The sequence below is a fragment of the Macaca nemestrina genome, chromosome 7 (genome assembly GCF_043159975.1).
Source record: "Macaca nemestrina isolate mMacNem1 chromosome 7, mMacNem.hap1, whole genome shotgun sequence".
Classification (NCBI taxonomy): domain Eukaryota; kingdom Metazoa; phylum Chordata; class Mammalia; order Primates; family Cercopithecidae; genus Macaca; species Macaca nemestrina.
In genome coordinates this window covers 54,257,014-54,269,711 of record NC_092131.1, presented here as the reverse complement: position 1 = coordinate 54,269,711, position 12,698 = coordinate 54,257,014, and the positions used below count along the sequence as shown (strand labels likewise).

General features: G+C 39.4%; 1 long non-coding RNA gene across 2 annotated transcripts in view; it reads right to left on the bottom strand.

Annotated features, from left to right (window-relative positions):
• Positions 1-9,856: 9,856 nt before the first annotated feature.
• LOC105481802 (uncharacterized) overlaps positions 9,857-12,698 on the bottom strand; it is a 43,624-nt gene continuing 40,782 nt past the window's right edge. For both annotated transcript variants that reach the window (XR_011625360.1, XR_987190.2), the window contains exon 3: positions 9,857-10,945. This is a non-coding gene — a long non-coding RNA (uncharacterized lncRNA). The remainder of the gene's footprint in view (positions 10,946-12,698) is intronic.

Here is a 12,698-nt window from a genome sequence, read left to right as displayed (position 1 = left end):
TAGGGAGAGAAGTTTACAGGGGTAGGCTGTCTCAAACTTCCTGCAGTCATATCAGGACGAGTCACACTGCCTTTCTTTCCCAAAGGCTTGCCCTCAGCTTGTTGCCGACTCCTGCTCTATCATCATGCCTATATCCATAATCACTTCCCTGGGTGGCCTTTCACAGCCAGCTCCTCCTCCACTATCCGCTATGATGTTTAGTCTGCTACTTCCCCTTGTCAGTTCTGCCAGACCCAACCCTCTACTAACCTATGTAATCACAACCTGTGGAACTCCCAAGTTACTGGAGTCCACTCTTCTAAAGTTGTTCCCTTCGTCCCATGCTGATTTCTCAAGTTGACATCATTTCTCTTACAGTTCTCAGAGGAGGCTCTTGCTACCTGAGTCTCCTCCAATGCTCTCCCCCTCCTTGTCTAGAGCTTCAAACCATAATTTGTTTCCCTAATCACTCAGCAAACTCTCCTATTGAAGTCTACCATATTCTGTTATACCATCCTCTTTACTAATTTCAGATTTCTACCATTCTCCTCACATGCTTTCATGCTACTAAGAGGTTCCAGCACCTGGTGGAATGTTTTCTTCACCTTATGCGAGGCCACTGGCCTTGTTACCTGTAATATGCAGCACCATGTGCTTTTCTTACCCTTCTTAATTTCATCTCTCTGTCACTTGACAGAGGTGACTCTAATCCAGTCCTTGAATCCAAGTCCTCCTTTGTTTTTGTGACACTCATCATTCTGATCCTTCCTTTTTCATGCTGACCACTTCTTTTTGTTCTCCTTTTCTAGTTCTTTCTGCTCTGTTCTCTAAATTCATGTGTACTCCAGGATTCTGCCTTCGTTTCCTTTTTTTCTTTTTTTTTTTTGTCTTTACACTTTAGAAATATCTATTCTAATAAACCTAACCATTAATTCTACACTAACTCTGTAGTTCTGACACTTTATCGAGGCTTGGTGGCCAGTTCCACCTACATGTGTTTTTGGCATCTCAATATGTCATCAATTCCTCTTATTTCTGTTACTGGCAAAAATATTTTTCCAGTCATCCAAGTTGAAAACCTGACAATTATTACTGCATGCCCCTTTTCAATCCTGAGCCAAATCTATTAGTCCCTACTAATTTTTTGTTCTGTTTTACCCTTCCAACTGGTTTCATTCTTTTTATTTGTGTCCTTAAAATGTGAATACCAAGTAACTGGCAAGATGGCCAAATAGGAGCAGCTCCGGTCTGCAGCTCCCAGTGAGATCAGCACAGAAGGCGGGTGATTTCTGCATTTCCGACTGAGGTACCCAGCTCAGCTCACTGGAACTGGTGAGAGAGTGGGTGCAGCCCACAGAAGGTGAGCTGAAGCAGGGTGGGGCATCACCTTACCCGAGGAAGGGCAAGGGGTCAGGGAACTCCCTCCACTAGCCAAGGGAAGCCTTGAGGGACTGTGCCATGAGGAATGGTGCACTCCAGCCCAGATACTACACTTTTCCCATGCTCTTTGCAGCCTGCAAACCAGGAGATTCCCTCAGGTGCCTACGCCACCAGAGCCATGGGTTTTAAGCACAAAACTGGGTGGTCGTTTGGGCAGACATTGAGCTAACTACAGGAGTTTTTTTGTTTGTTTGTTTCATATTCTGGTGGCACCTGGAATGCCAGCGAGACAGAACCATTCACTCCTCTGGAAAGGGAGCTGAAGTCAGGGAATCAAGTGGTCTAGTTCAGCAGATCCCACCCCCATGGAGCCCAGCAAGCTAAGTTAACTGGCTTGAAATTCTTGCTGCCAGCACAGCAGTCTGAAGTCAACCTGGGATGCTCAAGCTTGGTGGGGCGAGGGGCATCCACCATTACTGAGGCTTGAGTAGGCAGTTTTCCCCTCACAGTGTAACAAAGTAAACAAAGCCACAGGGATGTTTCAACTGGGCAGAGCCCACCACAGCTTGGCAAAGTCGCTGTAGCCAGACTGCCTCTCCAGATACCTCCTCTCTGGACAGGGCATCTCTGAAAGAAAGGCAGCAGCTCCACTCAGGGGCTTATAGATAAAATTCCCATCTCCCTGGGACAGAACACCTGGGGTAAGGTGTGGCTGTGGACGCAGCTTCAGCAGACTTAAATATTCCCGCCTGCTGGCTCGGAAGAGAGCAGCGGATCTCCCAGTGCAGCGCTTGAACTCTGCTAAGAGATAGACTGCCTCCTCAAGTGGGTCCCTGACCCCTGCACCTCCTTACTGGGAGACATCTCTCAGCAGGGGTCTATAGACACCTCATAAGGCAGAGCTCTGGCTGGCATCTGGTGGGTGCCCCTATGGGATGAATCTTCCAGAGACAGGAACAGACAGCAATCTTTCCTGTTCTGCAGCCTCCGCTGGTAATACTCAGGCAAACAGGGTCTGGAGTGGACCTCCAGCAAACTCCAACAGACCTGCAGCAAAAGGGCCTGACTATTAGAAGGGAAACTAACAAACAGAAAGGAAAAGCATCAACATCAACAAAAAGGACATCCACACAGAAACCCCATCCAAAGGTCACTAACATCAAAGACCAAAGGTAGATAAATCCACAAAGATGAGGAAAAACCAGTGCACAGTGGCTGAAAATTCCAAAAACCAGAATGCCTCTTCTCCTCCAAAGGATCACAACTCCTTGCCAGCAAGGGAACAAAACTGGACAGAGAATGAGTTTGACAAATTGACAGAAGTAGGCTTCAGAAGGTGGGTAATAAAATCCTCCGAGCTAAAGGAGCATGTTCTAACCCAATGCAAGGAAGCTAAGAACCTTGAAAAAAGGTTAGAGAAATTGCTAACTAGAATAACCAGTGTAGAGAAGAATGTAAGTGACTTGACGGAGCTCAAAAACACAGCATGAGAACTTTATGAAGCATACACAGTATGAATAGCTGAATCCATCAAGAAGAAAGGATATCAGAGACTGAAGATCAATTTAATGAAATAAAGCATCAAGACAAGATTAGAGAAAAAAGAATGAGAAGGAATGAACAAAACCTCCAAGAAATATGTGATTATGTGAAAAGATAAAACCTATGTTTGACTGGTGTACCTGAAAGTGACAGAGAGAATGGAACCAAGTTGGAAAACACTCTTCAGGATATTATCCAGGAGAACTTCCCCAACCTAGCAAGACAGCCCAACATTCAAATACAGGAAATACAGAGAACACCACAAAGATACTCCTCGAGAAGAGCAACCCCAAGACACATAATCATCAGATTCACCAAGGCTGAAATGAAGGAAAAAATGTTAAGGGCAGCCAGAGAAAAAGGTTGGGCTACCCACAAAGGGAAGCCCATCAGACTAACAGTGGATCTCTCTGCAGAAACCCTACAAGCCAGAAGAGAGTGGGGGCCAATATTCAACATTTTAAAGAAAAGAATTTTCAACCCAGAATTTCATATCCAGCCAAACTAAGCTCCATAAGTGAAGGAAAAATAAAATCCTTTACTGACAAGCAAATGCTGAGAGAGTTCATCACCACCAGGGCTGCCTTACAAGAGTTCCTGAAGGAAGCACTAAATATGGAAAGGAAAAACTGGTACCAGCCACTGCAAAAACATACCAAATTGTAAAGACCATTGACACTATGAAGAAACTGCATCAACTAGTGGGCAAAATAACCAGCTAGCATCATAATGACAGGATCAAATTCACATATAACAATATTAACCTAAATGTAAACAGGCTAAATGCCCCAATTAAAAGACACAGACTGGCAAATTGGATAGAGTCAAGACCCAATGGAGTGCTGTATTCAGGAGACCCATCTCATGTGCAAAGACACACATAGGCTCAAAATAAAGGGAAGGAGGAATATTTACCAAGCAAATTAAAAGAAAAAAAAAAAAAAAAAAAAAAAAGCAGAGTTTGCAATCCTAGTCTCTGATAAAACAGACTTTAAACCAACAAATCAAAAAAGACAAAGAAGGGCATTACATAATGATAACGGGATCAATGCAACAAGAAGAGCTAACTATCCTAAATATATATGCGCCCAATACAGGATCACCCAGATTCCTAAGGCAAGTTCTTAGAAACCTACAAAGAGACTTAGACCCCCACACAATAAAAGTGGGAGCTTTAACACCCCACTGTCAATATTAGACAGATCAACGAGACAGAAAACTAACAAGGATATCCAGGACTTGAACTTGGCTCTGGACCAAGTGGACCTAATAGACTTCTACAGAACTCTCCACCCAAAATCAACAGAATATACATTCTTCTCAGCACTACATCACACTTATTGTAAAATTGACCACATAATTGGAAGTAAAACACTCCTCATCAAATGCAAAAGAACGGAAATCATAACAAACAGTCTCTCAGACCACAGTGCAATCAAATTAGAACTCAGGATTAAGAAACTCACTCAAAATCACACAACTACATGGAAACTGAACAACCTGCTCCTGAATGACTACTGGGTAAATAACGAAATGAAGGCAGAAGTAAATAAGTTCTTTGAAACCAATGAGAAAAAAGACACAATGTCCCAAAATCTCTGGGACACAGCTAAAGCAGTGTTTAGAGGGACATTTATAGCACTAATCACACACAAGAGAAGGGAGGAAAGATCTAAAACCAACACCCTAATATCACAATTAGAAGAATTAGAGAAGCAAGAGCAAACAAATTCAAAAGCTAGGAGAAGACAAGAAATAACTAAGATCAGAGCAGAACTGAAGAAGATAGGGATATGAAAAACCCTTCAAAAAAATCAATGAATACAGAAGCTGGTTTTTTGAAAATATTAACAAACTAGATAGACCACTAGCCAGACTAATATAGAAGAAAAGAGAGAAGAATCAAATAGGCACAATAAAAAATGATAAAGGGAATATCACCACTGATCCTGCAGAAATACAAACTACCATCAGAGAATACCATAAACACCTCTATGCAAATAAACTAGAAAATCTAGAAGAAATGGATAAATTCCTGGACACATACACCCTACCAAGACTAAACCAGGGAGAAGTGAAATCCCTCAATAGAGCAATAACAAGTTCTGAAATTGAGGCAGTAATTAATAGCCTAGCAACCAAAAAAAAAGCCCGGGACCAGACAGATTCACAGCCAAAGTCTACCAGAGGTACAAAGAGGTACCATTTCTTCTGAAACTATTCCAAAGATTAGAAAAAGAGGGTCTCCTCCCTAATTCATTTTATGAGGCCAACATCATCCTGATACCAAAACCTGGGAGAGACAAAACAAAACAAGAAAATTTCAGGCCAATATCCCTAATGAATATCAATGTGAAAACCCTCAATAAAATACTGGCAAACTGAATCCAGCAGCACATCGCAAAGCTTATCCACCACGATCAAGTTGGCTTCATCCCTGGGATGCAAGGCTGGTTTAACATAGGCAAATCAATAAACATAATCCATCACATAAACAGAACCAATGACAAAAACCAGATGATTATCTCAATAGATGCAGAAAAGGCCTTTGATAAAATTCAACACCCCCATGCTAAAAACTCTCAATAAACTAGGTATCAATGGAACGTATCTCAAAATAATAAGAGCTATTTATAACAAACCCACAGCCAATATCATACTGAATGGAAGCATTCCCTTTGAAAACTGGCACAAGACAAGGACGTCCTCTCTCACCACTCCTATTCAACATAGTATTGGATATCCTGACCAGGACAATCAGGCAAGATAAATAAAGGGTATTCAAATAAGAAAAGAGGAAGTCAAATTGTCTCTGTTTACAGATGACCTGACTGTATATTTAGAAAACCCCATTGTCTCAGCCCAAAATATCCTTACGCTGATAAGCAACTTCAGCAAAGTCTCAAGATACAAAATCAATGTGCAAAAATCACAAGTGTTCCTACATTGCAATAATAGACAAACAGAGAGCCAAATCATGAGTGAAATCCCATTGCTCAAGGAAATAAGAGAGGATACAAACAAATGGAAAGACATTCCATGCTCATGGATAGAAAGAATCAATATTGTGAAAATGGCCATACTGCCCAAAGTAATTTACAGATACAATGCTATCTGCATCAAGCTACCATTAACTTTCTTCACAGAATTTGAAAAAACTACTTCAAATTTCATATGGAGCCAAAAAGGAGCCCATATAGCCAAAACAATCCTAAGCAAAAAGAACAAAGCTGGAGGCATCACGTTACCTGACTTCAGACTATACTACAAGGCTACAGTAACCAAAACAGCATGGTACTGGCACCAAAATAGATATATAGACCAATGGAACTGAACAGAGGCCTCAGAAATAACACCACACATCTGCAACCATCTGATCTTTGACAAACCTGACAAAAACAAGCAATGGGGAAAGGATTCTCTATTTCATAAATGATGTTGGGAAAACTGGCTAGCTATATGCAGAAAACCGAAACTGGACCCCTTCCTTACACCTTATAGAAAAATTAACTCAAGATGGATTAAAGACTTAAATATAAGACCTAAAACCATAAAAACTCCAGAAGAATATACAAAAAAAAAAAAAAAAAAAGCCCATCAAAAAGTGGGCCAAGGATATGAACAGACACTTGTCAAAATAAAACATTTATGTGGCCAAGAAACATATGAAGAAAAGTTCATCATCACTGGTCATTAGAGAAATGAAAATCAAAACCACAATGAGATACCATCTCACGCCAGTTAGAATGGTGATCGTTAAAAAGTCAGGAAACAACAGATGCTGTAGAGAGTGTGGAGAAATAGGAACGCTTTTACACTGTTGGTGGGCGTGTAAATTAGTTCAACCTTTGTGGAAGATAGTGTGGAGATTCCTCAAGGATCTAGATCCAGAAATATCATTTGACCCAGCAATCCCATGACTAGGTGTATACCCAAAGGATTATAAATCATTCTACTATGAAGACACATGCACACATATGTTTATTGCAGCACTATTCACAATAGCGAAGACTTGGAACCAACCCAAATGCCCATCAATGACAGACTGGATAAAGAAAATGTGGCACATATACAGCATGGAATACTATGGAGTCATAATAAAGGATGAGTTCATGTCCTTTGCAAGGACATAGACGAAGCTGGAAACCATCATTCTCAGCAAACTGGCACAGGAACAGAAAACCAAATACCTCATGTTCTCACTCGTCAGTGGGAGTTGAACAATGAGAACACATGGGCACAGGGAGGGAACTATCACACACCAGGGCCTGTCAGGGGGTGGGGGGTTAGGGGAGGGATAGCATTAGGATAAATACCTAATGTAGATGATGGATTGATGGGTGCAGCAAACCACCATGGCGCATGTATACCTATGCAACAAATCTGCACGTTCCGCAAATGTATCCCAGAAGTTAAGGTACAATTTTAAAACGTGTAAAATAAATAAAATGTGAATGCCATTATTATCATTTTAGAAGTAAAGGCTTGGATGGTAAGTAAAGGCTTGGACTTTACCAGCGTTAGAAATCTGGTGCATCATAAGGGCAGGATTAAAGTCCAGGCCAGTTTTAGGCCAGAATCTGATCTTTTCCTCTCATCAAAGGGCTTCTTAGAAAATAGCAACATTGTTACATAAAATAAGAACAATATCAAAATATGGACAATTGGAAATAAATATTTCCACTTTTATAATTCTGTCCTTTTTTATAATAGATCATATTAATTAACTGAGTCCTTATTTCCAAATGTCAACTCTCATAAACATATGTAAATTACAAAAGCAACTTAGGGTGAGGTCGAAGAAAATCAACTTTAGAATGAAGCTTGCCATGGGTTCTACTCCCAATTCCACACTCTAATGGTGTCAATTTTGGTGTAACCTTTGGCAAGTTGCCCAATCTCTCTGTTCCTTGCTTTCTTTGTCTGCAATAGCTGGGCTCACCTTCTGCAGTAATTGTGAGGCATCCATGAAATCTAATGTGGGCAAAGCACTTGACATATACTACGTGCTCAAAAGAAGTGATGTGACACAAAGCATATGTTTAGCCAGCTTTGGGTGTGTAGGAGAGGACGATGTATTGCATCTTCTGGACTTTCACAGGTGGGAGGTACCTATGAACAAGGAGGGGCCCTGGACGACACACAGATATGGATATTCCAAATGTAGGAAACGGGAAGGTACCTAAACTTATTGATCAGCAATACCAATATTTGACTCCGATATATGATATATAGGTCTATTTATTCACAGTATAGAGCCAGGCATATAAATAAGATATACTCAATATGTTAAATCTAAGTGCCTTCTGACTACTAAAATGATTAAATGCCAGTGCCTGACTACATTCTATGACTTAAGCTTTGGATCTCCAAAGTAGTTACAAATAATTAGATCTAATTCAAATTCACCTAGTCATATGAGTATGTGAAAAGTATAATGTAATTTCACAGCCTAAGTGCTATCCTCCCCTCTAAGCCAAACCTTAGTCTGAATCTTTGATGCCCTATTTCATCACTTCCATCCAAATTGGATGACTGTTCACTACTCTCCAATGGCCTTCGGGTCTTCCCCAGCACTCACCTTCTATCAACATCATCTTCCATCACTGTAGCTATCCATCTTACTTATCCTTATAAATACAGATCCTTTTATTTACCACCCAATAATTTTTCTCATTTCCCTTTCCATTAGGTTTAAATGCCTACAAACTACCAACTCCTATTCATCAACTCCTTTTTTACTTTTCTGTATAGCCGCTGCTTTGTTTTAACTAACCTTCTCATTAGTCCTTTTGAACTTTTCCTTAACTGTTTATAAATAATACCTCCTATGTGACCTATTCCACAACAAATCACCCAATCTGACTTCTCTCCATTGAAAACCTGAAAATTCCTCTTCTTCTACAAAGTCCTCCAGGGTTAAACCACAAATAACAATAATAATAATAATAATAATAATAATAATACTTTTTCTTTAACCCAATAACTTACTCATATATTCATCCACCTGAAATTAAAAACAGTTCACTCAGCAAGTTATCTAAATATTCATTTTTTTAAATTACTAGACTTTCCACTTTACTGTCAAGTCTATTAATCCCTGCTATATTTTGTTCTCATTTTACCCTTTCAACTGATCTCTTTTATTTTCATTCACGTCATTCATTCGTGTCATACCATTTCTTACTTCTTGTACTCTACATCTGTCCTGTTATAAAATTATTTGGGGTGACTATAATCTACCTTAGGCAGTGAACATCTAAAGTATTGTTTCTTAACTAGTACCTCCTAACTCTAAGAGGCATGATATCATCCTCAGAGAGAAATATTCACTTCTGCCAACTTCTGAGTAGGGACTTGGGGTGCGTAGATGATGCAGTGTAGACATGGCAGGAAACAGAGATGTCACAAAGTAAAATCATATCTAAATACACTGTATATGCCTGAACATTAGGCAAAGCTTCCTCAAAACATTACCTCTTAAAACACAGTCACTTCATATTTGAGCCTTTGCCAAATATCTCATAGCATGTGGATGCCTTTTCAAGGACTTTATTATGAACAATAAATGCCATTGGATGGAGATTCATTAAGCAAAACAGATATCAATTCTAGGTTTGGAAGTTTGTGGAAGTATTATAATGTGACCAGATTTTCAAAAGGAGAAAAGTTACTATAGACTGAGTTATTAATCCTAGGTCTTTGACAATTCTATACATTAGATATCATGTTGATGAGACTTTCAGGATTCACTTAAATAGTTATATTAAAGGGATCACAGGGTGATTTTATTTTTTAAGAAAAAATATAATTTTAATACTACACACATGGGTAGATGTGGCTGGGCTAAATTTCCAGAAACAGTATTACACATTCAGATTCAAAAAATGAAATAGAAGTAAAGGCAACAGTCTTTAGAAAACTGTATTAAGCAATTTGAAAAATAGCTCTCAGAATGACAAAAGCTCTGATGCTTCTTGCCTGTCTCCACCATGCACATGAAGAGTTCAAATAAAAATGATCTTGTCAAATGTGAACTCAAAAAATTCGTTCTAAAATACTACATCATTACATAGAAGATGTGATTTTAATCATATGAGATTAAATTAATACACTAAATATCATAAGTAAATATTTAACTCAACAATATCCATTACTCTTACCATATTAAGCTAGCCAAAAGGCTTTTTTGGGGATTATATCATGAGAAAAATGGTGTCTCACTATATCTTAAGGTTGGCCTTACTTTCGGGCACCCATGGGGAGCATGATTACACATAATGTGGGCGGGGGTGGAAGGCTTGGAATGGACAGACAGCTGGACGAGGGGCTGGCTCAGGAAAAAAGAATGGTGACATATTTTCTTATTTTTTCACAGCAAGGTCACAAGTGTGTCCTGTACTAAGAAATACTGGGACACTCTGGTCTAGAAGACAAGAACTGATTCACTTGAGCTCATTTTGTTCTATTCTCAGAACGGCTAGTGCTCATGGAATATTATTCATTGATGCTTAGGATGTGCCATGAGACTGTTGACTGCAGTAGCTTTCTAATTTGTTACATAACAAAAGAATGGAATCTGAAAAACACAAAAGATGGAGAAACGTTCAGTATAGTAAAATCATATGTGATACATATTTAACCCTCTTTACAAGTTTCTCTAGCTAGTTCTTTAAACCCACTGTTGGGCTTTTTCCCAGATAAAAGTCCTTTTGTTGAACAATTTCAATGTATAGTCACATTTTGAATTGTTGCCAGGTAAAATTCTTGCATTAGGCTCCATGGCTGTCTGTTCCACCAAGACAAATAAGAACTGGCCCAACTCCTCATGTGAGTACATTGTTCACGGTGCTGAGCAGTGATTTTCCATATCTGACTGTCTTTGTGTTCACCCCAGGAGGAAGGGTGAGCCTGGTTTATTGAGTTCTCATTTCTCACAAAGCAGCAACATCTGGAGGGCTGAGCAGTTTGTTGGCAGGTCCAGCCCGAAGGAATTCGGCCATGGTTCCGATTGGCGCTTATCAGTAGGTGTCACTAAAGACAGCTTCAGAGACAGAAAAATAAATAGGCCAATTAAGCAATGCCAAGAACAAACCATTTTATAGTCATCTCTGCTCTCTTTATTGTTATTCCAACTGCAGAAGTTTCAAGACTCTAATTATTCCCTGGCTTTTTCCCCGCCACTGCAAATGAACATTTTTCCATTTTCCAAGTACCTCCCTTTAGATTTTAGAGAGTGAGACATTTAATTAATAAACTTATTTTGTGGTGCCTGATGTAGTGGGTTAGCAAAATGAAAACAGATGAAGAAGATTAATTCTAACACTTTATTGCAGTGAAGCTCCAGCCACTGCTCATCTGCAAACTGGCTGATTCATGCCTCACCAGCTCCTTTCTCTCTGCAATATGAGACACTCAGCATATTAGGGAGCATGAGTGCATCTCACCCGGCCATGTTTTTGTGTCCCCAGAGGATGCAAGCATAGAAACTTTGGTGTGAGACCACATATTTCTGAGACGCTCGGAGGGGGATCTTCCAGGCTACTTCCAGGAGAGGGGCCAGACTTGTCTACAGTGGTCATTCACGGTCAATGAAGCTCATTGGCTTTATTTTTGGTGACTAAGGTTTTTCTACCTGCAAAGACAAAAACTCAGTGGGGAACTCTAAATTTGATCTCCAAATCCAAGCGACACCACAAAACTAAGCATAGTTTAAATGAGAAAAACAAGTTGGGAAACATTCAAATAGATGGACTTAATTGGTAAAATAAGCTGCGGACAATACTTGGGCATGGGTCCCAGTACCAGCACATTTGTAGCACATGGCAGATGCCCCAGGCAATGTTGATGAAATGAATGAGGGATCTGCCAACTTAGAATATCAATAAACTGTTCTATAGGGATCATAGATAGCTATGTGATAGAGTCTATATATATGATCCTTACAGAACAGTTTATTGATATTCTAAGTTGAACAGTAAGTGTGCTATAGAACACTATGTGTGCTAAATTTGCATGCATTTTGGTGGGTGCTTTTTTTCTTTCTAATTTTAAAAATATCCCCACTTCATCTGGTGGGTAGGTTCTTAGGTTTAAAGACCAAACCAAATATTTTTAATTCCAAATTACTTACAATTACAAATGTAAAGGTAAATGACAACTAATAATAATAATAATAGCAGCTGCCATTCATTGAGTACTTTCTTTGCGCCACACTGTTCTGTGTATTATTTCATGTAATTTCACAGCTCTAAAAAAAAGATGTGATTGGTATCCCCATTCTACATATAAGAAAACTGAGACCTAGCCCTGTTAAGTTATTTGTTCAAGAGGATACAGCTAGAAAATCGTAGAGCCAGGTTTAAGACAAGTCTGTCTGACTCTAAACCTGTTCCCTTAACTGAGTACTTTACAACCTTCTCTTCTAACATGGAATTATTAGTAGTGAATGGCGGGTATATTTGGAGGAGGAAAAATGGAGAGTGAAAGCAAATGAGTGAGGTTTAAATCTATACTGTGAGATTTGTTACTGGGATGTTGGTGTTTAATACATGCTGGGCACAAGAAGGCATTGCTTGTTGTCATGCCTGAGAGTTATTTATATTCACAGCACTGTCGTCTAGCCCCCAAACTTAACAATGAATGGCTAGTGGCCTGAATTTTTACCATGAACCTTCTTCTCTTTGCATCTTTCTGCAATTTTTGACTCCCAAGTCCAAGCTACAAGATGTCATTTTCCTTTGTTGAATATAGTTACCAAATTATACAGGCCACAAATCTATATTTTTTGTTCTCCA